Raw genomic sequence first — 26,328 nt, 5'->3', positions numbered from 1 at the left:
AGTGATGATAATATGCATCCTTGTCTCACACCTGATTTAACATCAAACCATCTTCCTATACCTCCTTCAATTCTAACTGCTGACTTGCAACTCAAATATAGACCAAGTATTGCTGATATAATATCCTATTTCTTTATATAGTCATCGTCATTATTATTCTTTAAAAACGCATATAAAAAATAAAATTAACTCACTGTTTGTTTTTGTACTTTTTCGCATACAGTTATACCTATTATAGGATTATTATGATAGAGTACTTCTAAGGTTACTTGTGAATTGGTTGTTGATACTCATGTATTCATAGTTTAAAAAAGAAAAAATGTTAGGATATCAATGGTGTGTAATTTACTATACTGACTTTCACACACATGATCAAAGTTAAGTTGCAATAAAGGTACAAACTCTGATTATGTAATACTGAGTGTAAACAGTGTGAAGTAAAAGTTTGCAATCAGTCCCAAATTTTTACCAATGAATTTCATGGAACTTGGTGGTCCATGACTATCATACAGTAATCTATCATTTATTATCTGAATTTGTTAGTAAGGTAATTTGTCTTTTGTATAAATGAATTACAATTACATGGTGTTGTACAAAAATAGTTGGTTAACATGCAAAGGTTAGTTAATTGAAGGGTCATTGTTTTGAAGGTCTAATAAACAGTAGATTACTGTAATTCTGGTGTTCTATCCTTTTAGCTGCTGGTTTGCTAGACTCCCGAATATAGGAGCTTACACTCACAGAATATTCAGTATAACTCCACGTGTACTGGAAGTCGGGTAACTGACAAATTTGTCAGTTAAAAAACTGACAAAATTGACAACTTTACAAATTGAAAACAACTGAAAATTCCATTGTTTTCAATTTGTAAAGTAAATATTATTCTAGGGTGTTGTTTATTTAAGAGCTCCAGTAATGTAGAGAGTTGTGGCTGTGCAGCAGAAAATTTGAAACTAAACAAATCCAAACTTTTAGTTAGTTTCAAAGTTTCTTCTCTTTTTTCAAACATCCCACTTAAAGAAACATTAATTAAAAAAAAAAAAGACATTTCCTCCTATATCAGGAGGAAATTATTGCTGCACTCTTTCATTTTGTGGTGCAGTCAGATTATTTCATTTGGTATAAAATTTATCTCCAAGCTGGAGGAATGACAATGGGCTCTCTTCTTTCGCCTTTACTTGCAAAGTTTTTCATGGAAACTTTTGAAGAAAAGCTCTAAATTCGTCTCTGCTACCTCTGCTTGTGCTATATTGACTTGACAGTGTGTTTTCTATCTGGCTGCATGTCCACAATGTTTAAAATACATTATTGGCACTCTTAAATAACCACCCTAGAATAAAATTTACTTTAGAAATTAAAAACAATTGTTGTTTACAAACAGTTATTTTTAGACACTATATTTACCAAACTTCCACTTCCAGATAGTTATCTTTCTTATACTGTCTACAAAAAAAACCCACATCTACTAACAGTCTCTAAATATTACTGTATTTTTCCATGTATAAGACGATACTTTTTCTAAAATTTTTAGACCAAAAATGGGGGTTGTCTTATACACGGGGGTAAACCGGGTGAGCGACCCGCAGTTGCCGTGGCGAAACTGCCGGTACCTTGTCTTCGCGAACAGGCTTCCGCCAATCACTAGCCTTTGTTAACTCTGTCGATTGATGTCATTAATGGCTGATTCTGAATAAACCAATCAGAACTCTGAAAGCATTCATACGTCTGCAACTCGTTGGCAGGGTAAGTTAATGCATTAACAATATTTTGAGCACTAGCCCCTAAAAATGTCTGAAAATAAAAAACGATTGTCATATTCTTCAAAATTCAAGTTAAAAGTCATTAATTACGCAAAAGAATATGTAAATAAAGTTACAGAGAGACAGTTTGGACCTCCTCCCACTGAGCGTATGATTAGATAGTGGAGAAAACAGTAAGAACAACTACTCAAGATGCCAAAATAGAAGAGGGCGTGAAGAGGAAAACCAGCAAAATGTCCAAACTTGGAGCAGAGGCTTAAGACTTGGATTATGGAGCAGCGCCAGAGTGGGATATGTGTGTCAACCAAGCTTATTCAATATGAGTCAAAAAGGTTTGCAAGAGAAATGAATATTGTCGATTTCACAGGAAATGCAAAATGGTGCATCTTGTCCAAGTTCATGAGAAATGCTGGATGAACGAAGAGATCATGGCTATTTGGTTTGCAAAGATTTGGTCCAGAAGACCTGGAGGGCTCTCGAAGAGGCCAGCTCTGCTTGTGTTTGATTAGTTCCGAGCACATTTAACAGAAAATACAAAGGGTTGCAGCGGATTTGTGAACACAGCTAGCAGTTATTCCTTGTGAACCTACAGGTCAGCTACAGCCACTAGATATTTCTATCAACAAGCCCTTCAAAGCTCTGATGAAAGAAGAAGAATGGAATAAATGGATGCAAAAAGCAGGTAATAACTTGACACCAACAGAAAGAGTGAAAAAACCAACCATTACTGAGGTATGCAAATTGGTCCTAAACTCATGGAATGGAGTCAAGCAAGTTTGAAGTTCTTCAAGAAATGTGGAATCAGCAATGCCATGGATGGAACTGAGGATGATGTCATACTAATATCTAATAGTGATGAAGAAAATGATTTGCCCGGAACTGAGAGTGATGCATAATTTCTTAGTATGTATCTTAAAAATATTACCTAATTGCTAAATATACTTTGAATATTTAAAAAATATTAAATGTGTTCTGTTTTATGTTTAAAATATTGATTTCTTAAATTTGGGTTCGAAAAAGTAGGGTTCGTCTTATACATGGGGGTCTTATACACAGAAAAATACGGTAATTTGGGTGCAGATTTATGGCATAATAAAAACATTAGCACACAGATCTAGAGCTATTTGCTTAAATGACTGCAAGAAAAAAAGAAAGAAAGAATGCATTTCCATTAATTTAGGATATGAATGGTGCATAGTGAGTGATGTGAGTACTAATGTGAGTTTGTCCATGAATTGTATTCTTCAGTCTATCTGAAGGAATGAGAAAATTTGACATCTAGAAAAGGAAGATAATCATTGGTTACTAACTCTGTCATGAATTTCATTTTTGGATGTTAGTTGTTCAGATGACTTAAGAACTCTCAAAGTGTGTTGTGACCATATGTCCATATGAAGAAAATGTCATCAGCATATATTTTTGAGATTCTTGGTTTTAATGGGTAAGGGTTCGTGGCTCTTTCTTTGAATGTTTCCATATAGATGTTTGCTAATATGGAAGACAGGTTTTCTATTATCAGGCCTGAATTTCATTCCTGGCTCTTTCTTTGAATGTTTCCACATAGATGTTTGCTAATATGGAAGACAGGTTTTCCATTGTCAGGCCTGAATTTTATTTGTAGATAGCGGATAGTGTTTTTCCATATAATGTAATCTAAATTTATGTTTTAGGAGTGTCATGACTTTTCTGGAGAGTTTTTCTTCAAGTAGTGTTATTACTTCTTCATTGGGAACACTTGTAAAAAGGTGAGTATTGAAGCTTGCCATGATTTCATCTCTTTTAAGGTGGATGCCCTTTATCATAAAAGCAAAGTGTTCATTACTCTTCATATAAGGATCTGTGGAATGCATCAGACTTTTTAATGATTTAGCCCAAATATTTTGATAGCCCATGAGTAGTTGAGTCAATACTTTCAGCACTTGGTCTCAAAGAAATGTGGTTTCTTTGTATTTTGTGCACACCATGTAAATGAGGAATTAGTGGATGAATAGATCATAATGATGACTTTATTTATTTTGTGAATTCTACAGTTGTTTTGAGTAAATTATTAGTATGTTTTTGGAGTTCTCATTGGATCTTTTTCAAGTTTCATATAAATGTCTGTATTGAGTAATTGCAACATTTTATAATCATAGTTCTCAGTATCAAGGATTAGAATATCATTCCCTCTATTTTCCAGAAAGATTACTCTGTTTATATTTTCTTTTAAGATTTTAGCTTTTTCTTCCTGTGTGAATGTTGTCTTTTGGTGGTCTTTCTTTGTTTATTATGACGATCAGTTCCTTGTTTCAAGTCATAATAAGTTTGCTTCTTGAAGAATAAGAAATGAAGGAGGTGGCTGTTCTTATACTAGATTATAAATTCTTTAGGAATTTACATGGACATGAGGCAAAATTAAATCCTTATTTAAGAATGCTGTTACTTCTGTTGACAGGAAGTAATTTGTTTACTCTAGTTTTATCTAAGGATAGTTGATTCTTGGATTTAAATGACTTATGTTGTTCCTCTCTTTTTAGAGCTTTGAATTTTCTAATAAATTTTTTCTTGTTTGTGATTTTAGCATTTATATAATTTGCTCTCAGGAGGCGAGTTATTTCTTTAAATCTAATAAACTTGGAAAGAGATTAGTAGATTTATGTTGTTGGGAAAACCAACCTATTTGATGAGAGAACAATCCTTCATGTCCCACAGCTGGGAAAGCCAGCCGTGGAACATGCAAAACACTTTTAAGAGTGAACACAAAAAAATAGACTAAACTGCTGTATTTATTGTTAAAAAATGAACAACTAGTTTTGTCCTACTCTTAAGGACTTCATCCATCCTTCGGACATCAACAGGACTTCATCTGATGCACAGAAAAAAAATAAATAGAAGAAAAGATACAGATATACACACACAGTAAGCATTAGAGATATAGTAAACATAGATTGCTGTCATTTGAAACTATTTTAGACCTATTGGTATTGTTGAATGCATTTGCATAGTGGTTTTGCATTTGCCATAATTGAATTGCATTGAATAACAATCTGAAAAGTTGTAGCCAAGATTTACATTCAGATGAATAGGGTTGAATATTATTTCCTTGGATTCTAGTATCTTCCTCTTACTCTCATCATAGCATCTGTATAAGATCTCTGATGTGTCCCATTTTACTGGTAGTCTAGTAGACTGGTTTTTATTAGGATCTGCAGAATTAAGTACATGACTGGATAGAGTTGAGGCCATTGATCTCATATGCAATGTCTTTGACATTCTTCTCTAAGGTTACCAGAACAAAGCAGTGTCAAAAGCACAAGTTGACATAGATACCAGTGAGAAGAACCCTTGTCCCTCTGAGCAGAAGCATTGTATCATGTGCTGATAACATAAATGAAGATAAGTTGATATTTGAAATATTACTATTATTATTATTACTATTATTACGGGCAACTCCAGGGAGTCATTGGACTCATCAAGGGAGGCCCCAAATCATATTCATCACAACTATTTGACATTCATACAGTATCTATCATACCTCGCCTTAAACTCATTCACTGTCACAGCATCCACCACAGACTCAGGGAGCGCATTCCACTCATTCACTACTCTAAAAGTAAAGAACCCAGCTCTAACACCTTTACTAACTACACTTTTGCCCAGTTTCCATGGATGTCCCCTAGTCCTCCCAAAACCAGCCCTGTTCTCAAAAATATCTTCTGAATTAATTTTATAGAAACCCTTCAGTAATTTGAATGTCTCAATCATATCTCCCCTCCTCCGCCTATCAACCAATTTTTGCAACCCACAAATCCTCAACCTGTTCTCATACGGTTCATTCCACAGACCTGCTATCATCTTGGTCACTCGCCTCTGGATCCTCTCCACCTCCTCCCCATCAAGAAGAAACCTAGGTGACCAAATCTGAGCACAGTAGTCTAAATGGGGTCTTATCAAGGCTCGATACAGAGGAACAATAACCTGCTTGTCTCTGCTTGTCATCGTATTCTTCAGCAACCAAGTGATTTGATGAGCTGTTTTGGTCACTTTTGCAATGTGTCCCCTAAATTTCAATTCCTTATCTACCAACACTCCTAAATCTCGTGCCTCATCAATTTCCTGGAGCACGGTTCCACCAATGCAGTAAACTGCTGCCAATCTTTTCACCCCAAAATGCATAACCTTACATTTTGCCACATTAAACTGACATCCATTCTCCTTAGCCCAGACCTCCAATCTATCCAAATCATCCTGCAAAATTTTGACGTCATCTGCATTCACTATTGCCCTACCCAACTTCGCATCATCCGCAAACAAATGAACTGTTCCTCTCAGATCATTTCCTATATCATTTATGAACAAATTAAACAGCAGTGGTCCAAGAACAGATCCTTGTGGCACACCACTAGTCACAGGCCGTCTTGTGGACTCTACTCCCGAGTAAACCACTCTCTGATATCTCTCCGTCAACCACCCTCCTATCCATCTCACCAACCCTATGTCCATTCCCATATGCTGCAATTTACTGATTAGAATTCCATGTGGAATCCTGTCAAAGGCCTTGGCAAGGTCCAGTAGAATCACCGTAAACCCATTACCCTTATCCAGTTCAGCCGTCACTGTGTTATAATACGTGAGAAAGTTACTGAGGCATGACCTACCCTTCACAAAACCATGCTGTCCCCGATACAGTATCCCATTTTCTTCTATCCAATCTTGTATTTTCCTCTTGACTATTTTCTCTAAGACCTTGATAATGATTCCTGATATGCTAATCGGTCGGTAATTTACTACAGCAGTCTTGGAACCACCTTTATGCAGTGGAACTATTTTCCCCTCTTTCCACCCGCTAGGGACTAACCCAGACCCGAGACTCAAATTAAACAAAATGGTCAAGGGTACTGACAATTCTTTAGCTGCTTCTCGTACAACACGAGCTGGTATACCATCCAATCCCACAGATGTATTGACATTGAGGTTATGCAATAGACTACTCACCTCCACTTCATTAACCACAATTCCCGTATAATCTACTGGGTTATTCGTTTCTGCAATGTCACCACCTGGATGATATACTTTTGCAAAGTGCTCACTCAGTAACTCAACTATCTCAACTGATTCAGTTACCTCCCTACCATCGGCATTCTTTAAAATCAATCTGCCATGTACATTTTTCCTTTTACTTGCTACATATCTAAAAAACTGTTTAGGATTCTCTTTAGCCTGCATGGCCAATGTTCTTTCGTAATCCTTTTTTGCTTTTCTTACCACACTCGTCACCCTTCTGGCCTGTGCTTTATACCGTTCATGTGCCTGCCGGTCACCCTTCTCCTTAAATTCCCTCCATAGTTGTTTCTTTTTTTGCAACTCAAGCTTAATGGTGTTATTCATCCATTTAACCCCTACTTGATTTAATATTCGGACTCTAGGTATACAGTCAGCCATTGCTTCATGCAAGCACTTCTTAACTACCTCCCATGCACTATCAACTTCTAGTCCTTGCAGTTGTACATGCCATGGCACTGAACCAATCAAACTCCTAAGCTTGTCATACTTTCCAGCCCGATAATTCCACATGTACCCTGTCTTAATTGAAAATTCTACACCTTTAGCCACCTCCCAAGTTAAGACCCTATGATCACTCTCACCGATTGGTGGCAATGTGGTCATATTTGTTACAGCCAAATCCTCAGATGTAATTACTAGGTCAAGCACTCTCTGACCCCTAGTATTTTCCATTACATGCTGTCGCAGATAGTTATCCCTTAATAACCGCATAAAATCCAGTTCCTTCCTCCCGTGTGTCCTCTCCTCACTCCAATCAATGCGACCATAGTTGAAATCTCCCATAATAATCACCCTCCTTCCACCCATTTCTTCTATTTGCTTGTGCATACTGTCACCACCATCTTTTCCATCACCTGGTCTATAGCAGCACCCAATTGTATATTTAGTTCTGCTAGCCACAATCTCACACCAAATGGCCTCAAATGTGCTCTTTTCTCTATCCTGCAATTCAACTTCTATTCTCCTTGGCTGGAGCTCATCAGCTATCATCAACAATACTCCTCCCCCCATTTTATTCTCTCTGTCATTCCTGAACACACTATACCCATCACATTCAATCCCACTAGTTATATCATCTACAGTCAGCCATGTTTCACTAATACCTATAACCTGTGGTCTGGAAGTGCCAACCATGGCCAAAAACTCTTCCTTCTTGTTCCTAATACTCCTAGTATTAGTGTACACGAATTTAAGACCCCCATTAGCCCCAACCCTACCTTGATGCCTTATGTTAACTATCCCACTCAGATTTGTTGTCCTTATTTGCTCTGGCATATTATATTTATTCTTACATTCAACTGCCTCCATAAGGACTGTATCTCTACTCCCCCCCCTTAACAAATCTAGTTTCCCTGAGTTTGCACATCCACTACATTCAGCAACACTTTCTCAAGTCTTCTTACACCGTAACCATTCAAATGCAAGCCATCCATCTTATATAGATCCTTTCGCCCATCAAACTCACTCCACACATCCACAAATTCCACACCACTCGTCATACATAACCCACGCATAAAGTCATTTGCAATTTTAGCCCTCCTTTTAAACATTTTACTGTCATACCGTGGCAAAAGACTAATCATTCTAACTCTCTCACTCTTTTCTTTTGCTACCTCAAACAATTCATTCAGGTCTTCTATCATTTCCATTTTATCTCCTTTCAAATCATTTGTACCTGCCACAACAATCATTTCTTTCACCCTTTCCTTTTGCTCTCTAATAGACGCAGTTACGTCCTTTAAGGTCGCACCAGGTTAGTACGATTTTGTCAAATCCTCTACTAACACACCTCGTACTAACGAGTCTCCATACAGCACTCTATCCTTCATTTTGTTCGTGTTCACATTCATAAGTCTATTTTTCCTGTCATACCTTTTATTATTGGTTGGTTCATTCAGTCTACTTTTGTTCATGCACTCTAGCTGCTGTTTTGCTCTTTCTATCGCACTATTCAACAACGCGATCTCACTCAATGCATCTATCTCATCTTTTTTGTTCTCTGAGAAACCATTTATACTATCATTCACACTTTCTACATTCACACTCTCACAATTTTCATGTACAACCTTGCCGTTTCTTGTCATATCCCTGTTTCCTTCATTCTGAAGGTTGACAAAAATATCACACTCACGATCCGAAATACACTTCAATTCCGCATTCTCCCTACATTTTCTACACACATTCAATCCTTTATTATCATCTAACCACACTCCGACCGCACTCCGCAAAGCGTACATTTCACAGCTAGTACACTGAATATCTGATTAAAAGAAATTATTAAAAAATTGACTAGAGAAATAGAAAAAGTGGAGAAGTATTTAAAGAAACTTACAGTATAAGAAAAAGATTCTGAGCAAAAGAGACAGGAAAGCACTGAAGTTGGTAATAATAACAACGTTAGTTCTTGTTGGAACTAATGATTTAAGTAGCAATGAATATAGTATGAGAGAAGATATGAAAGAACTGTTGGAAGAAGTGAGAAAGTAAAAATTGTTGATTTGCTACCGAGATATAACAGTACCTTCTACAAATAGAAGAACCATCTATGGTCACTATTAATCAGAATTAGCATCAATAATATCCCCATTCTCTGTCATATCCATTCAAATGTGTGCAGAACTAATCAACACTCCCTCACAGTACATCTCCAAACTCACAGAACAAATTTATTCTACTTTTTGTTCATTCCTTCCAATGCTGCCCTCTGGAACAGTCTGCCATCTTATGTATTTACCAAGGAATACAATCTGCAGCTGTTTACGGTAAATTTCAATGAGTTTCTTCTTGCCTATCCATGGTACTAGTATATTATAGATTGACCAGCCTCTTATGGATGAATTTTCCATTTAAAAAAAAAATGATCACGATAGTAAATGAATTAAATTATTCAATGCACAAGCTGTGTAAAAGAAATTGATGTAATTTTTTGGACATGTGAAGTGAGTTTGATGACAGAAAAGACTTGAATAAGAGGGATAACCTGCACTTGAATGGATTTGACATCAGGAGTCTTGAAAAATTACTTATATATTTTTCTATGTTGACCCTACACATGAAAGGTCACAAGACCTATAACATCTGTAGTGCCATGGGTGGGCAAGTATTAAGGAGAAAAATGTAACCTGTTAATATGTTTCTTAAAGTGTGGGAGGTTGAACTCAGTGGGAAAAATAGTACAGGGAGATTGTTCCAAAGAATAGAGGTGGATAGAATGAAGGAAGCTGATGAGAAGTTAGTTTGGTGTGTTTGAAGCTTGTTGTAGTTTGGGTTTGAGGCAGTGTATGGGTGCTGCTCTAGTTTTTCTGTGGGTTAGAAGAAAGTGGAGGAATGGTAGCTGCCAATTCAGAGGAGCAATGCACATGAAAGTACCTATAGAAAAGGCACAGAATTGAAACAGAGTGCCTATGATAAAGTGACTGAAGAGAGTCTGTGAGGATGAGAAGTAATGTTTAGAATGGAAAGGAGGCTATGTGAGTAATATGTTTGTGCCAGAATAAACTGGATGTGACAATCAATCCAAGAAGAGAAAGTTGATCTTGAAAGGAAACCAGAACATTATAAAAAATGGGAGGGAATTAGGTAGGATTTTTCTTGTGGGTAATAAAGCAGGCTTGGCATTGAAATTTACTAAGTTGTTTTCATCCCATTTCAGGATGTTGAGGAGCTTAGAGTTCAAGTCACTGGTTAGAAGATCTTGAGGCATCTAGCATTAGGGTACTGCATTTATCAAATGATGAAGAGGAATGAAGAGTACCATCATCAGCAAAGTTGTGAATAGAATTTGAAGTCAGAGAAAAGAGGTCATTGATATAAAGGAGGAATAGTGTGTGTGAAAATACAGAACCCTGAGGTATTCCAGCATTGATAGAGAAATCTGATGAGAGGAAGCCATCCACCATGACACACAATGAATGACCAGTGAGGAAGCTAGCAATTCAATCAGAGTGTAGAAGGAGGCCATAAGAAGACAGTTTATTCAGGAGGCCTTGATGCCAGACACAATAAATGCCTTAGAAATATCAAGAACGATAACATGAGTTTCTCCAATTCTTTCCATGACTTGAGTCCAAAGGTAGGCGAAATTAGCTAGAAGGTTGGCTGTAGAATGAGAATGGCAGAATCCATATTGGTGATTGCTAATTAACTGATGAGTCTGCAAGAAATAAAGAAGCTGGTTGTTGATAACCTTCTCCATCACTTTTCAAGGTACTGAGGTGAGAGCAATGGGATGATAGTTAGATGGCTGACTTTTGTCTCCCTTTTTGAGTACAGGCTGGATGTGGGCTTGCTTCTGTGCTGTTTAGTGGCATCTACTATTTAGTGGGTAGATGCCACTAAAATATGAAAGTATATAGACGATACAGGATGGGTGTCAATTCTGGAGCACAAGTCTTGAGCATAATTGGAGGAACACCATCTAGACTAGGAGTCACTATCAAGATTAATGAGGGTTTTTCTGATGTCCTTTTGGCAAAAGTTCAGAGGAGGCCTGCAGTCCACAGTTTATGGAAATATGGGAGATGATTTGCTTTGGTCATCCAGGCAGGAGTTGGAGGGAAAAAACTGATGCCAAGAGGTCTGCCTTTTCCTTGAGTGAGGTTATCATAGTGCCATCAGGATGCAAGAGATGTTGAAAGTTTATTTTTCACTTGGTTAGACTATAATAAATTTAGTTTAATCCTTTATCCAAGTGTGAGCAAACAAAGTTTGCGCCTGAAAGTGTCTTCAGGACTGGGGTAAGGTGGTACAACACCAGGCAACTCCTTGCAAAGGTGGAGCAAGCTAACATCACTCTTATCTCAGTATCTCCCATAATGCAAAACACATCTTGCAGATATGTATAATGTTATGCATTAAGGGAAGGGCCACTACCCAGACTAGTTTCGACCTTTATTGAGGTCTCTTCAGTGGGAGCCAGCCCCAAGTGGAGATACCAGGCAGAAGCATTAGCAAGGTCATCTCTACCTATAGGAGTTGCCAAACGATGTGCCACCTTTTTATTAAATTACTCTGGATTTAGAGAAAGATGTTGAAAGTTTATTTTTCACTTGGTTAGACTATAATAAATTTAGTTTAATCCTTTATCCAAGTGTGAGCAAACAAAGTTTGCGCCTGAAAGTATCTTCAGGACTGGGGTAAGGTACTACCCAGACTAGTTTCGACCTCAATAAAGGTCGAAACTAGTCTGGGTAGTGGCCCTTCCCTTAATGCATAACATTATACATATCCGCAAGGAGATGTGATTTGCATTATGGGAGATACTGAGATAGGAGTGATGTTAGCTTGCTCTACCTTTGCAAGGAGTTGCCCGGTGTTGTACCACCTTACCCCAGTCCTGAAGATACTTTCAGGTGCAAACTTTGTTTGCTCACACGTGGATAAAGGTTTAAACTAAATTTATTATAGGATGCAAGAGAGGTCGCAAGATGGAGGGATGGAAGTTGCATCCAACAGCCTCAGCAAGGGACTAGAAGTCTTGATTGCCAGTTGAGCAGGAGGCAAGTTTATTGCATTTCATTCTTACAAAGTCTGCTTTGGAATTATTGATAATGTTTTTACACATGTTTCTAGCTATTGTGTAAGCTGAATGAAAAGCTGGAGAATTTTTTATTTAAACCATTGAACAGCTGCATTTTTATCATGGACAGCAGAGGCACATTTTTTTTGAGAACCAGGGCTTGGATATAGGCCAGGGGTTTTTGAATGGAATGGGAAATGAAGGCGCTCGTTCAAGTGAAGATTATTTTGGTTACTGGGTCAGTGCAGGTGTTTGGATTATGAGAGCGAAAGCAGTAATCTGACCATGGAAAAGCACCATAAAAATTCCGGAGGTCATCCCAGTTTGTACAATTATTAGTGCCATAGGATATGAGACTGAGATTAGCTGGGCAGAGGACAAACTGTAGAGAAGGAGACTCGAATAAGATTCGAATAAGGTCAGAGTTGCCAAGGGGAGAGTAAGACATCCATGGTATATTTTGAGGGAGAATTGGTTAAGAAAAGGTCAAGAATGTGGTAGAATGATGGGATTGTGTAGTATTCTTGGTAGATTGACTATTTGTGTTTAGTCATGACTGATGGCAAATGATTCAACTTCCCTACTAGCAATGTTCCCTCTAATTTTTTTGCTGTGAGTGTGCACAGAAATTTGCATGTGTGCAAAATTTGCATGTGTGCAAAATTTGCCTTCTTTTGAAAAGTATGTGCGCACCCATACGAGTCACCATACTGATCATCTAAGCCAAAAAGTTAAAAGATTTCAGTTCACTCTTTACCTTCTGGTGTCAATGGGAAGTCAGCCAGGTCACCCCAACTCCCCACCGTGTTCCCACACACGGCAGTAGCCTCCCCAGTAAACAGTCGGAAATCACGATTCACAAGCCTTAGACAGGACTCGATCCGGGGACTTCGCGCATTCGAAGCCAACACGATACCGACTGTACTAGATAGGATTCTGAGTGTGTGTATTATTACCATCACCAAGTAAGTTGTGTGACATCAATCACAGAGCTAACATAAATATTTTATATGTATTTAATATTGATCTGATTAGAAGTAAGAAATAAAATAAAAAAAAAAAGATAACACTAGTGACTGATTGCCTTTAATTAAATTTTCTAATTTTGCAAATAACTCTAAACATACATAATAAAATATTCCCATTACTAATTCTCACCTTGTTAAACATTCATAATAAGTCCATTACTAATTCTTATCTTGTTTAGTTCTAGCTTCTATCTCTTTATTTTTTCCCTCTCCTGTCTTTGGCATTCACCCACTCTTTATACACACTATCTAAATTAATTGAATTTCCATATAATTGGTAATTTTGTTGGTATTGTTTTAATTCATCATCATCTTGATCTAATTTGATCAGCCAATCACGTTTGGGAATTTTCCATGAGTCAGGCCTGAGATGTAAACAAACCACGTGCCATTCTATATGCTACTTAAAAATTACACATTTAAGCCACACCCCTTTTACTTTGGCATCAAATCGCTAGCCTCAAATAGGGTTACTGTTTATAATTTATAAGTTTTGTGTAACTTCAAGAATGTAATAAAAAATGCGAAGTTATAGGCTTGAGCGTTGCTGAGTTACCGTATTTTTTAAAGAATTTATAGGTTAATGTTTAGGTGGAACTTCTTTAATTAATAAATTTTAATTTCATCTTGAAAATCTAGTGTGCGCATATTTTTTGCTTTGTGCGCTAGTTGTAAAATGTGTGCATGCGTGCATATGTGCACATCTTAGAGGGAACATTGCCTACTAGCTTGATCTGTGAAGTTGATGTAGGGGTTTGTGTTATGGATGTTAAAGTTCCCAAGGAGGACAGTCTCACAATTTGGATAATTAGTTTGTAAGAAATCAATTTTTAGTGATGGGTAGTCAAAACAGCCAACAGGATTGTCAGAATTAGCAGAGTGGTGAAGAGGCAGTAAATGTAGGCTTTAAAGTGAGGTAAGGAAAGATCTTGACCTAGAACAGATCGTAAAGTGGAAATTCTAAGTTGGAAGCCTTTGACAGGGGATATGAGATTTCACAAAAGTACAAGTTCTGCCTGTTTTGCAAAATGCATTGTGTAAGATATAGCTCAGATAGTTGAGATGGATCATCGTGGATGCCAACATATTGAGGTGAGATCTAGTGCAGAGAGTTGAGGAAATTAGATCATCTTGGGAGGAATGGTGAGAATGTGTGTGTAAGTTTAGCTATGGTATTCAAATATGATAATGATATGAATGTCATGGTTATGTATCTGGTGAAGGGGTGGAAATGTAATCTTAGGGTTACACCCTTTTGAGTGTATCTTGGGAGCAAAAAGAGAAAATCGTCTAACCAGGCCAAGCACACTGTAGATTTAAGTATAAGAAAAATCCAGGTGGTAATTTGTTATGTCTATACATGAATTCCAGGAGCATCAGGACCAAAGGATTTGAGTTTGTTGCTTTGGTGACATTTAACAGTCTACATTTCACCAATGTCTACGTTTTGTAGACATTGGTGAAACCTCAGCATCATAGTCAGATGCTGTAACTGGGATTGAGTGCGAAGGATATAGTATTTTTTAGGAAGAATAGAACAGTTAAGAGAGGAGGTGGGGGGGGGTTGGAGTATTACAAATGCTAACTGATGATTTGAGTCCAATTAAGATAGAAACACATGAAAGCAATACTAGTAATAATGCCTTTGGTAGGATGTTGCAGCATACCTGCAGTTCAGCTGCTCAGTAAGATGAAATGCATTGCCCTGATGGGTGCTAAATGAATAATTATTATAGGTGACATAAATTATCAAAACCTTGATTGGGAAGAAGAGAAATTTCATGATAAGAACGAAGGAGAATGTATTGAGCTGTTGAGAGACAACTTCTTCAAGCAGCATGCGAAAGAGGACAAAGCATGATAAATTTGATTATCTCAGTTAAGAATGTGACTGTTTTACCACCAATTGGTGACAGTGATCATGCAGTACTATCCTGAGAAGTGCTAATTATATGGATGCTCCAGTTGGAACAGGTTATATGATGAATTACAAAGCTGGATATTATGACAAACTCAGGAGAATACTATCTTGGGTCCCATAGTATCAGTTACTATGTAGGAAAGATATCAGCAATGTATATGAAGCTTTGAAAAGATTCTTAAATGAGGCAATATCTGAATGCTCCTTGATTTCAAAGAAGAAATAAGGTTGGAGTGAAATGGATGTGCATCCCTATTAAGCAAGGGATCCAGAAGAGAAAGATGTGAAAGGAATATTGTAAGAATAAGAGTGTGAAAAGGTGGGAAATATGGAAAGTGAAGACTGGAAAGTTACAAGTATTTTACAGAAAGCTAAATTGTAGTACAAAAAGAAATTGGCTGTACAGGCTAAACACAATACAAAGGAATTTTATTGTATGCTGCGAGTAAAAGAAGGAATGAATATGGAAGAATAACTTTACTGAATGCAGAAGGTACCCTTGTGACAGAAGCTGATGAGATTGTTCAAATAATGCGGGATCAACCAATTGTATGTAATGTGGTGCACAGTGCCACTACTACATTGGGTAAGATAAAAGTGCATGAGAATGAAGTTGAAGAGCTGTTGCATAACCTGGGTAAGAATTAGGCAATAGGGACATATGGGATATCAGCATCTATACTAAAGGAATGTTCAGCCAAAATGGCTAGTCCTTTGACATGTTTATGTAACTTGAGTCTCATCTCAGGTAAGATTATTATTATTATAATACAAGTGTATTAATAGAAGTATATCATTCCGAGAGACCCAAGAGAGGTTATGTGTGTATAACCTTTATACACACAATAACCTCTCCTTAAACTCCCTGTCAGGGCACTCACAGCTAATTCCAGCAATCTGTTCCGCTTGTTCACTATTCTCCAAGCAAAAAAAAAAATCTAGTCTACACACCTTTACTAACCACACTCTTAAACAACTACCAGGGGTGACCTCCAGTACTCCCTATTTATCATACATTGAAAAATTTCCTTTGTGTTGATCTTACCACTTTAATAACTTATAAGTTTTTATTATATCTCTTTTTTTCCTATCACGTAATCTTTGTAACTCACTCACTTTCAGCCCATCCCCATAGGGAGCATTCCACAGACCTGCTCACTAGCTTAGTCACTGATCTTGGAATTCTCTTTACCACCCCAAGAAACCTAGGTGAGCAAATCTGTACACAGTAGTCAAGATGCAGCTGAATCATAGCCTTATAAAAGAGGAGAGAGATATAATAACTTTCCTATCTTTACTTTAGTGTGTTTTTTAACATCCAAGTAATCCTTTGAGCTATTTGCACTTTTATGTTATACCGTCTGAACTTCAACTGTCTGTCCACCATTACCCCCAAGCCCTAGCCTCATTAATTTCTTGAAATCCAGTATCATCAGTGTGATGCACAGTATGTAACCTTTTCAACTCAGAGTGCAGGATCTTACGTTTTACACCATTAAATTGATAATAATTATACTTTTCCCACACTGCCAATTTATTTAAATTATCCTGCAGAGTTTCTACATCATCTGTATCAACTATTACCCTCCTCAGTTTTGCATCTTCAGTAAACAACTGAATATCCCCCCCCCTTAAATCTTTCCCTGTATCATTAATATACCAATTAAAGAGTAGTGACCCTAGTGCAGAACTCTGTGGTACTCCACAAGCTGTTTCCCCTTTTCTTAGCCACCACTCCACTTTATACTACTCATTGGTGTCGATGTAAGAGCTCCACCCCCCTGCCCCCAATCCATGCTACCAGCTTCATATCCATTCCTATTGCTCCAACTGTTGTAATAGTTTTCCATACAATATTCTGTCAAAATACCTTTGCAACATCCAATAGTGTCATGTTTAGCCATTTCACTTATCTAATGCTGTTGTTACTCTATTATAAAATATTATTATTATTATTATTATTATTATTATTATTATTATTATTCAGGCCTCCAAGGAGTCAAAAGATTCATCGAGGGAGGTCCTTCCTAAGACATAAAGTCTGTCAAGACTCATCGAGGGGAGGTCCCCCCCTGAGAAACACAAAGTCTATCATACCACTCCTTAAACTCACTGACCGTTCTCGCTCCCACCACTCCATCAGGCAATGCATTCCATGGCTCAACCACCCTCCACACAAAGAAACCACTCCTTACCCTCTTGCTCACAGTTTCCTTTCGTAACTTCCAGGGATGGCCTCTTGTCATCACTCCTTCCCGCTGTTCAACCAAGCGAAAGAACTCCCCAGTGTCAACCCTGTAACCACCTCTCAACAGTTTAAAAGTCTCAATCATATCACCTCTCCTTCTTCTATCCACCAAACTCTGCAGTCCACATTCTCTCAGCCGATCCTCATAACTATCCTTGTACCCTGAAACCATCTTTGTCATCCGTCTTTGTATCCTTTCCACAGTTAATTTATTCCCTTCAAATCCTGGGGACCAAATCTGAGAACAATAGTCCAAGTGTGGTCTGATCAGAGACTTATACAATGGAATGATAACCCTCTTATCTCTGCAGGTCAGTGTCCTTCTCATAATAGCAGCAATCCTCTGTGTTACCTTCACCACCTTTTCAATATGTCCCCTAAACTTCAGGTTTCTATCAATCATCAACCCCAGATCTGTTGTCTCCCCTACTTCCTGCAGTATAACTCCTCCCATAGAGTATGCAGCATCCCATCGATGTTTCCCAAACCTCAAGACCTTACATTTTGCTGCATTAAACTGAGACCCCCATTCATTTGCCCATCTATCTAGCTTATTTAAATCCTCTTGCAGGGCTACCACATCTGCACTATTACTAATAATCCTTCCCAGCTTCGCATCATCAGCAAACAACTGAATATCCCCCTGCAATCCACTGTTAGTAAATTAGTTAGTAAATTACTAAGGTGGGACCTACACTTACAAAGCCATGCTGCCTACCATGGAGTATTGTATTCCCATCCACCCACTGCTTGATTTTACCTATAACCAACTTTTCCATTACTTGAACCACCAATTCTGAGATATTAATTGATCTGTAATTTGCTACTTCTGTCTTGAAATCACTTTTGTCTAGTGGAATCCTCTTTCCACTACCTTGGAACCTTGCCAGAGCTTAGATTGAACAATTTCATCAGTGGCACTGCCATTTCTCTTGCACATTCACTTACATGGTTTGACATGCCATCCAGTCCCACTACTGCATTCATGTTGATATTTTTCAATATGCTCAGCACCTCCTGTTCATATAACTCAATTTTGACAATCAGACATTAGATACCACAGGAATGGAAAGAATGGTGATAGTTCTGTTGTACAGGAGTGGTGGGGAAGATTTTTGAGAAGTTGGTATGAATTTGCATACAAAAATGGATTGACAGACAAGATATACTCTGCAAGCAACAGCATGGGCTTACTAAATGGAGGTCATGTTTTAGCAATTTGCTCATATTTTATAACGATGTTACGGCAGAGATGAATGAAGGGAATGGGAATACAATACTTGTATTTTGCTAAGGCATTTAAAGGATACCACACTAGAGGCTGGTGTATAAACTGGAGAATATGGTATTGTGATATAAACTCTTGACTTGGATAAGTGGGTAGTTAATGGGCAAATATCTGAAAGTGGTATATCATATATAGTTAGGTCCATATCATATATGCTGGTCCCATTAAATCTGCCAAATTTAATGGGAACAGCAGTGTATCCCATGGATCAGTCCTTGGACCACTGTTATGCAGTTTATACATTAATGATATTGGAAAGGATCTGACAGGAGTTGCTCAATTATTTGCTGATGATGTAAAGATGGGTGGAGCAGTCAGGGATGCTACTGATACCCAGCACTAATGAAATGATTTATAGACGGATGATATGAAAGAAAGTAGTTGATATGAAAGAAAGTGGTCAATATGATAGGAATTTGAAGTTCAATGGTCACATAGCAAAAATAGAAAATACAACTCAGGGGATGACTGAGATGTTTAAATGAACACTGACATGTGAAGACGAGGAAGTCATTTTGCCTCTTTACAAGTCCTTGATATGACTGCACCTGGACTACTGTGTGCAGATTTGGTCTCCTGGTTTGAGGATGTGGAAAGGGTGCAAAGAAGAATTAGAAAGATTATATTAGAATTATGGAATATATCTTATGAGGACAGATTGAGAATATGTAGACTGCAGATCTTGATAAACAGGAGAAAGATGGTTGATATTAATATGATAAGGGTCTATAAACTTCTAATGGATGTTATATGATATCATCTGATGAAATTTTTCATTATATGGAAGAAGGGGAGAACATGAGAGCATTTATGGAAGTTAAGCTCGTGTATGGTTGGATTTTTCTCTCACAGAGCTGTAAGTGAATGGGACAGTTTGTCTGTTCAAATGATGAGTGCATCTATGAGGATTGTTTGAAAAGTTTGGTAAAAAAAATATGTTAAACACATTTTTTTTTGAAAAAATCACCTTTATTTCTCAACATAGTCTCCATCGAGGTCTATATATTTGGTCCAGCAAGTTGCCAATTTTTTCATCCCATCTAAAAAGTAGGATTTGTCTGATTGTTCAAAATAGTCATTGACAGCCGTGATGACATCCTCGTTCAAAGAAAATTTTTTCCCACCGAGCCAAATTTTGAAGTTTGGGAACAAGAAGTCACATGGGGCAAAGTCCGGTGAATACGGTGGATGTGGAACCAATTCTAACCTCAATTTGTGCAATTTTGGCATTGCTACAGCTGATGTGTGGGATGCTGCATCATCTTGATGAAAGAGCACTTTTTTGTGCACAAATCTTGGCTGTTTTTTCTTCAGTTCTTCTTTTAAACAGTCCAACAATGATACATAATAGACTCCTGTTATTGTCTTGCCTTTTTCCAAATGGTAAGACAAGTTGGGAATCCCAAAAAACAATGGCCATCACCTTCCCAGCTAACAAAACGGTCTTTGCTTTTTTCAGCACTCTTTCACCAGGCATTGTTCACTGTTTCGACTGCTGCTTGGACTCAGGTGTGTAGTGGTGGATCCAAGTTTCATCTACAGTCACGAATTGATGCAAAAAATCCTGCAAATTGCAATTACACATTGCCAAACGTTCACTGCGTTGAAATGTCTTTTCGCATATGTTTTTGATCGACAGTCAACAATCGCGCACACAGCTTTTTCATGTGCAATTTTTCATGCAGGATATCATACACCCATTCAGTTGAGATGCCAGCAATCTCACGCACTTTCACTCGGTGGTCTTCCATAACGATACCATTGTCAATAATTTCCTTCATAGTGATCTCATTCGGGCATCTGGAGTGTGTTCCATCTTCGATGGACTTACGCCACCTTTAAACTCATTTATCCAGAAATTAATAGTCTTTAATGCTGATGCAGAGTCCTCATGAACTGCATCTAACTCTGCTTTGATCTACACGGCTGTCCACTTCTTCAAATAAAATTGTTTTATCATTGCTCGAAACTCAGTTTTCTCAATTTTATGAAAAATGCAAACACAGTCATTTTAAATGTTTGCCAAACGAGAACTACATGTCACACATGGCTAAACTAGGGGTCATGAAAAAGATGATATGTGCCAACACTGGAATGAATTAACGAATTGTGTTGCCATCTATTGGAAATTTATCAAACTTTTCAAACAACTCTAACTATGAAAAGTTCGGTAAATTTCCAGTACCTTTTCTTACACATTCTAACTATGACAGCTGGTGTGGGTGATGTATGTCCTCCCTCAATGAGTCCTTGACACATTGGAGGTCTTAGATAAAAATAAAAAAATGCTGTTCTTTGTATTTTTTCTGTTTATCCATAACTTACACACACAACAACAACAACAACAACAAGTAGGCTTGGATGTGAACAGATGTGCTTGAGATCGCTCCGCTTTTTTAACTTTACTTTGCAGTATTTTCATTTTTCATTTTCAATACTTTGCAGTATTGAAAATGAAAACTGGATATAACCAGTACTGACTGATAGCTTGTACAGTGCTCTTTCTAACAGTGAGTAATTTACTCCATAGTATTATAGTTCTAAGCGCGTATGAATGATTTTTTTATTCTCTCTTTATGGACCAAATATTGCTGGTCAGACTGTAACTATTGTTCAGCTATCCTTAAAGACAATGTCCCTCTCATAATAGGATTAACTGCTATAGCTAGCAAGAGCTAGCACCCCCCCCCCCCCCCACTGCTGCCACTGGAACAACTCTCTGAAATGTAAATACATTCTCTTAAATTTTGTACCTTAGAAAACTTAGTAGTTCAATAGGAAAATTATACTACAACACCCTTTGAGGGTACATGTCAGGAATTTGATGATGATGATGAACTTTGATTAACACCAAGATTGCGACACGGGAGGAATTAGAGTTCAAAAAAGCTCTCGATTTGCTGCGTAAAGTTGCCGAAGTAAGCGGTAATTTAAGAAATGATTTAGAAAAGGTCATACTAACTGCAGTGAGTGAACTAATGAAGGTATTCAATAAAATGAAACAAAAGTATCAAAAGAACTACAAACAAGCAGGAACAAGCTAGTTTAGCATGTTCCTACTCACCTATACATAGTCTACTCACCTATATTCACACGTCGTTAAAAACAGTGCTACAAACAAAGACAGATCTGAAAACAATCCTTGCTATAAATTAATACTGAAACCGATAGCTTAACTAAACAGCAAAGAAACCAAAAAATTTATAAAAGAAAAAATAGACCCAAGAAAAATCAAAATCGAAATCACAAAAATGAATAGTATTAATAACAGAGGAGTCTTAATCGAATACAAAGAAAAGACTGACATAGACTTGCTATATAACAATCTCTAAGGAATGCAAAGACAGGTTAGTAGCAAATCCCAGTAAGAAGCATTTTCCAAGGCTAATTATATACGATATTCCCAGCGAAATTGATATGAACAATGTGCCTTAGCTGCAGTAACTTTCACCATCATACACGAGACTGTAGGGTAAAAACCACCTATCTGTTCTGCTCTAAGGAACATAAGTTCACAATGTGCCCACAAAATGAGTCTGAGGTGAACTGTATGAATTGCCAAAATCATAAGCATGCCAAAACCAAAAACAACTGCAAACACATGGCACTAAACAATGGCTGCTACATACAACTACTATAGACAGTTCAAAATTCGAAACATAGATTATGGAAAGCAATAAAAAAAAAAAAAAAATAGCAGAAACAGCACTACTTCCCTGGCATGCCTTCAAATAAATCTTTAATGCTCTATCAATGTTGTAAATAACTTAAGAGGACTCATAAATAGAAAAAATATAGGACTAGCATTAATACGAGAACCTTATAATATCAGCCTGATTCTTGGAATAGATAGTAATGCCCATACGGTTTTATGGTTTAACAAGAGCAAAACAATAGAGGTAAAATCTGGAATAGTTTTCAGCATCAAATTCCTTTCACATACTAAACGACGACTGTAATACCCCTTTGTTTGAAAATATCAGAGGAAGAAGCTTCATTGATTTGACAATAACAAACGATACTATTTCACCCCAGGTTTCTGAATGGAGATTCGAGGAAGAGGAAAGCTGTTCTAATCATTGCATATTAAGTTTCATGATCAGTAATAAAAATTTAAATGGAATACTCAAGACAAACCATCACATTAACATCAAGTACTTCACAAACAAAACCAACCTAGACATATTTGTAAAGCATTAAAAAGAGAATTTGCATACCTAATCTCAGAGTGTCACTTTAATGGGATCAGCGAACAACAGCTCAGCTTAGACAAGAACATAGCCACCTGGGCTACAGCGCAAGCCAATGTAGACGTCCTTGCTTTCATTAGGTCTGAAAATATCCATCAAGAAGCTAAACATTGAATGGAAGAAAACCAATACCTTGGTGGAACGATAAACTAACAGTCCTAAGAAAATGTGTAAATGCACTCAACTATATCAAAGAACGTACAATAATCAAGATTTAAGACAGAGTAGAAGATAGAACTACTATAAAACCAAATACAGCTATCAGTCCAAAATTACAAATACAAAAACAGAATCATGGAAAAAATTCTATTCTGTTTCAATCGTATGAAATCTTTGGAACTGTATATATAAATTAGCAGCAAACAAGAATAAGGTAACACCTATATTATCAACTTTCAAGAAAACAGATGGATGCTACACTAAAAACTTAGCAGAAACTGCAGCTATTATGATAAACAAGTTTATTCCTGAGGACGATAAATTAACCAATGAAGAAATCCACAAAACTTAGACAAAGAACGAAAACTCGTAACGACAATTTATAAACAACTAATGAAATTGAGTCCGTATTAAGATCATTGGATTCAAGAAAAACTCCTGGAGAGAACGGAATAACCAGTGATATACTCCTGAGAGCATTTGTCAAATTCCCCAAATTCATAACGACAGTTGACAAATGCCTAACAAGAGGGTGATTTCCTTTATTATGGAAACATTCTAAAATTATACTCATAATCAAACCAGGAAAAGAAACATCTGACGAAATTAGCAAATACAGGCCAGTCAGTCTCATAAATGTTACTAGAAAAACTTCTGATAAACCGAATAATGCACTTTGTCTACTTGAGACCTATTAAGCAGCAATCAGTATGCATTTAGACCTCAATCAAGCACAGTAGCTGCAATTATGGAGGTTAAAGAGTTCACAGAAGACAGTCTACAGCAAAAAAAAAAAAAATAAAAGATGTACTACTGATCTCACTCAATGTACAAGAAGCCTTTGATGCTGCATGGTGGCCAGCCATAATAATCAATTAAGATATTTCAGATGTCCAAAAATTCTACTCCACCTTGCAAAAAATTATTTTACAGACAGAAGAGCAACCATGACATTAAAAATAACAGCTGTAACGAAAGAAGTCAGACTAGCTGTCTGCAAGGTTCCTGCTGTGGACCAGGTTTGTGGAACATCTAGTACGGCTTGCTATTAAGATTTCCTTTCACTACTGAAACAAAGGTCATAGCTTTCACCGATGATAATGATTTGGGGATGCGACCGCTTATAGTTAGAAGTAATGGCCAATGAAGCACCTTTAAAATTGCAGAATGGGCAAGTGAGAAGAAAGTTACCTTCAATAGTACCAAGTCCAAAGTGCTCCACATCTCACATAAAAAAACAAAACCTGCAATGGCCTTCCTAAATGGGGAAGTTCTTGAGGTAGCCAGTGAGCTGCCTCAAGAATGGAAAACATCAAAAAACTGATCATCAGCAGAAGAATTCTTGCCAAATATCAAAAACAGACTCCAGCTAAAAAAACATGCCATCTCTCCAGGCCATACTACTAATGGCACACGGAAAATTAAGACACTATCTACACAGATTCCATATCCTGGAATCTCTATCATGCATTTGTTGTTCACATCTTCAACAGGCTGTTGAACACATACTTTACAACTGTCAGTTACTGAACTCCATCTGGATGCCCCTAATACAACCTCATCATCACTTCTGGAGACAAGTGGCCAATGTCAAAACAGAAACTTATCCAAAAATATTACTCAGAATTAATTCTTTTTGCCAATAAGATCAACTTCCAGTCATTGCAATTTAACATAAATTACTGATATTGTGTGAATTATATAGTGTAAGTATATGCACCCTCCCCTCTGTCCAAAAAGAAACCGAACTTTTGATAGAAAGAAAAACACAGGCCAATTATAATTATTCAAATAATTTATTTCAATCGATATATACTCTCCCTCAGCTTCGATACAGCATTTGGCATGGTCAATTAATTCGTTAAATGAGTTTTTTATATTGGTTTTTGGGATACTGTTGAGGGTTGTGGTTACTGCCACTTGAACATTTTCAATAGTGTCATATCTCTTTCCTTTCATTGGCAAATGAAGTCAGGAGAAGAGAAAGAAGTCACAGGGTGCCAAATCATGTGAATACGGCGAGTGATCCAACACACAAACTTGGTTTTTGCTCAAAAACTCTCAAAATGTTCGAATGATGAGATGGTGCATTATCGTGCAAAAGTGACCAGCTGCCTGCATCACGATATTCATGCCGTACGCGATGAATTCTCACTATCAATCGCTTCAAAACTGCAAGACAAAACTCGCCATTGACTGTTTGGCCAGGCGGAACAAATTCTTTGTGGATAATGCCCTTGGAATCGTAGAAACAAATCGCATTGTCTTTACTTTTGACTTCTCCAAGCGACTTTTTTTCAGATTCCCCCTCTTCTGGTGGTCTCCACTCAGCACTCTGGCACTTTGTTTCGAGCTCATACTCAAAACACTACGTTTCGTCACCAGTAACAATCATTTCAAGGAAGTTTGAGTTTTTACAAGCGGTCCTTGCAGTGTTCAATTCGATACATTTTTTGGTCGTTGGTCAACTTGTGGGGAACAAATCGTGAATTCAATTTACGAAGGCCCAAACTCTCGGTCAAAATGTTGTGCACAGTTGATTTTGGAATCCCCAATTCATCTTCAATCAATCTCATGGATGATTTTGGGTTTTCTTTGATGAAATCACACACTTTCTGGATGTTAACTTCGCTTGGTCCAGTTTTTGGATGGCCTGGCTTTTCGTCGTTCTCAAGCATCTCACGACCACTTTGAAATCACTTAATCATTTGTAAATTTGAGTATGGGATAAGCATTCATCACCGTATGCTTTTTGAAGCATTTGATGCGTTTCGGTAAAACTTTTACCAAGTTTAACACAAAAGTCAATTGCAGCTCTCTGTTTGAAACTCATTTTCCGACTGTTCGTCAAAACACACTGTCACTCTTGGCACTATATCTCAGCTTCTAACAAAACAAATGTAATTAACAGTTGACACAACACTAATGAAGGTTGCCGTTTTCGACAACAAAAAGATATAACAGGTGGCGGCACTAGTTTCTTCTATTTTTGAAAAGTTCAGTTTCATTTTGGACAGAGGGTGTATATATAAAAATATAAATATGGATGTAAAGATTGGAATACATATAGATGTAAAACTATATTCAGATGTAAATATGAATGTTGATGTGAT

At 37.3% G+C, this 26,328-nt stretch overlaps 1 protein-coding gene across 1 annotated transcript in view; it reads left to right on the top strand.

The window, feature by feature from the left end:
• The window catches only part of Tango6 (transport and golgi organization 6), a 410,302-nt gene that overhangs the window by 76,468 nt on the left and 307,506 nt on the right, over window positions 1-26,328 (top strand). The gene's annotated exons all lie outside the window — the stretch shown is intronic.

The sequence above is a fragment of the Typopeltis vanoorti genome, chromosome 4 (assembly GCF_054136105.1).
Source record: "Typopeltis vanoorti isolate ZY-2024b chromosome 4, IOZ_Tvanoo_1.0, whole genome shotgun sequence".
NCBI classification, from domain to species: Eukaryota; Metazoa; Arthropoda; class Arachnida; order Uropygi; family Thelyphonidae; genus Typopeltis; species Typopeltis vanoorti.
The sequence above is the reverse complement of the archived record's forward strand: the minus strand, read 5'-3'. Positions and strand labels throughout refer to the sequence as shown.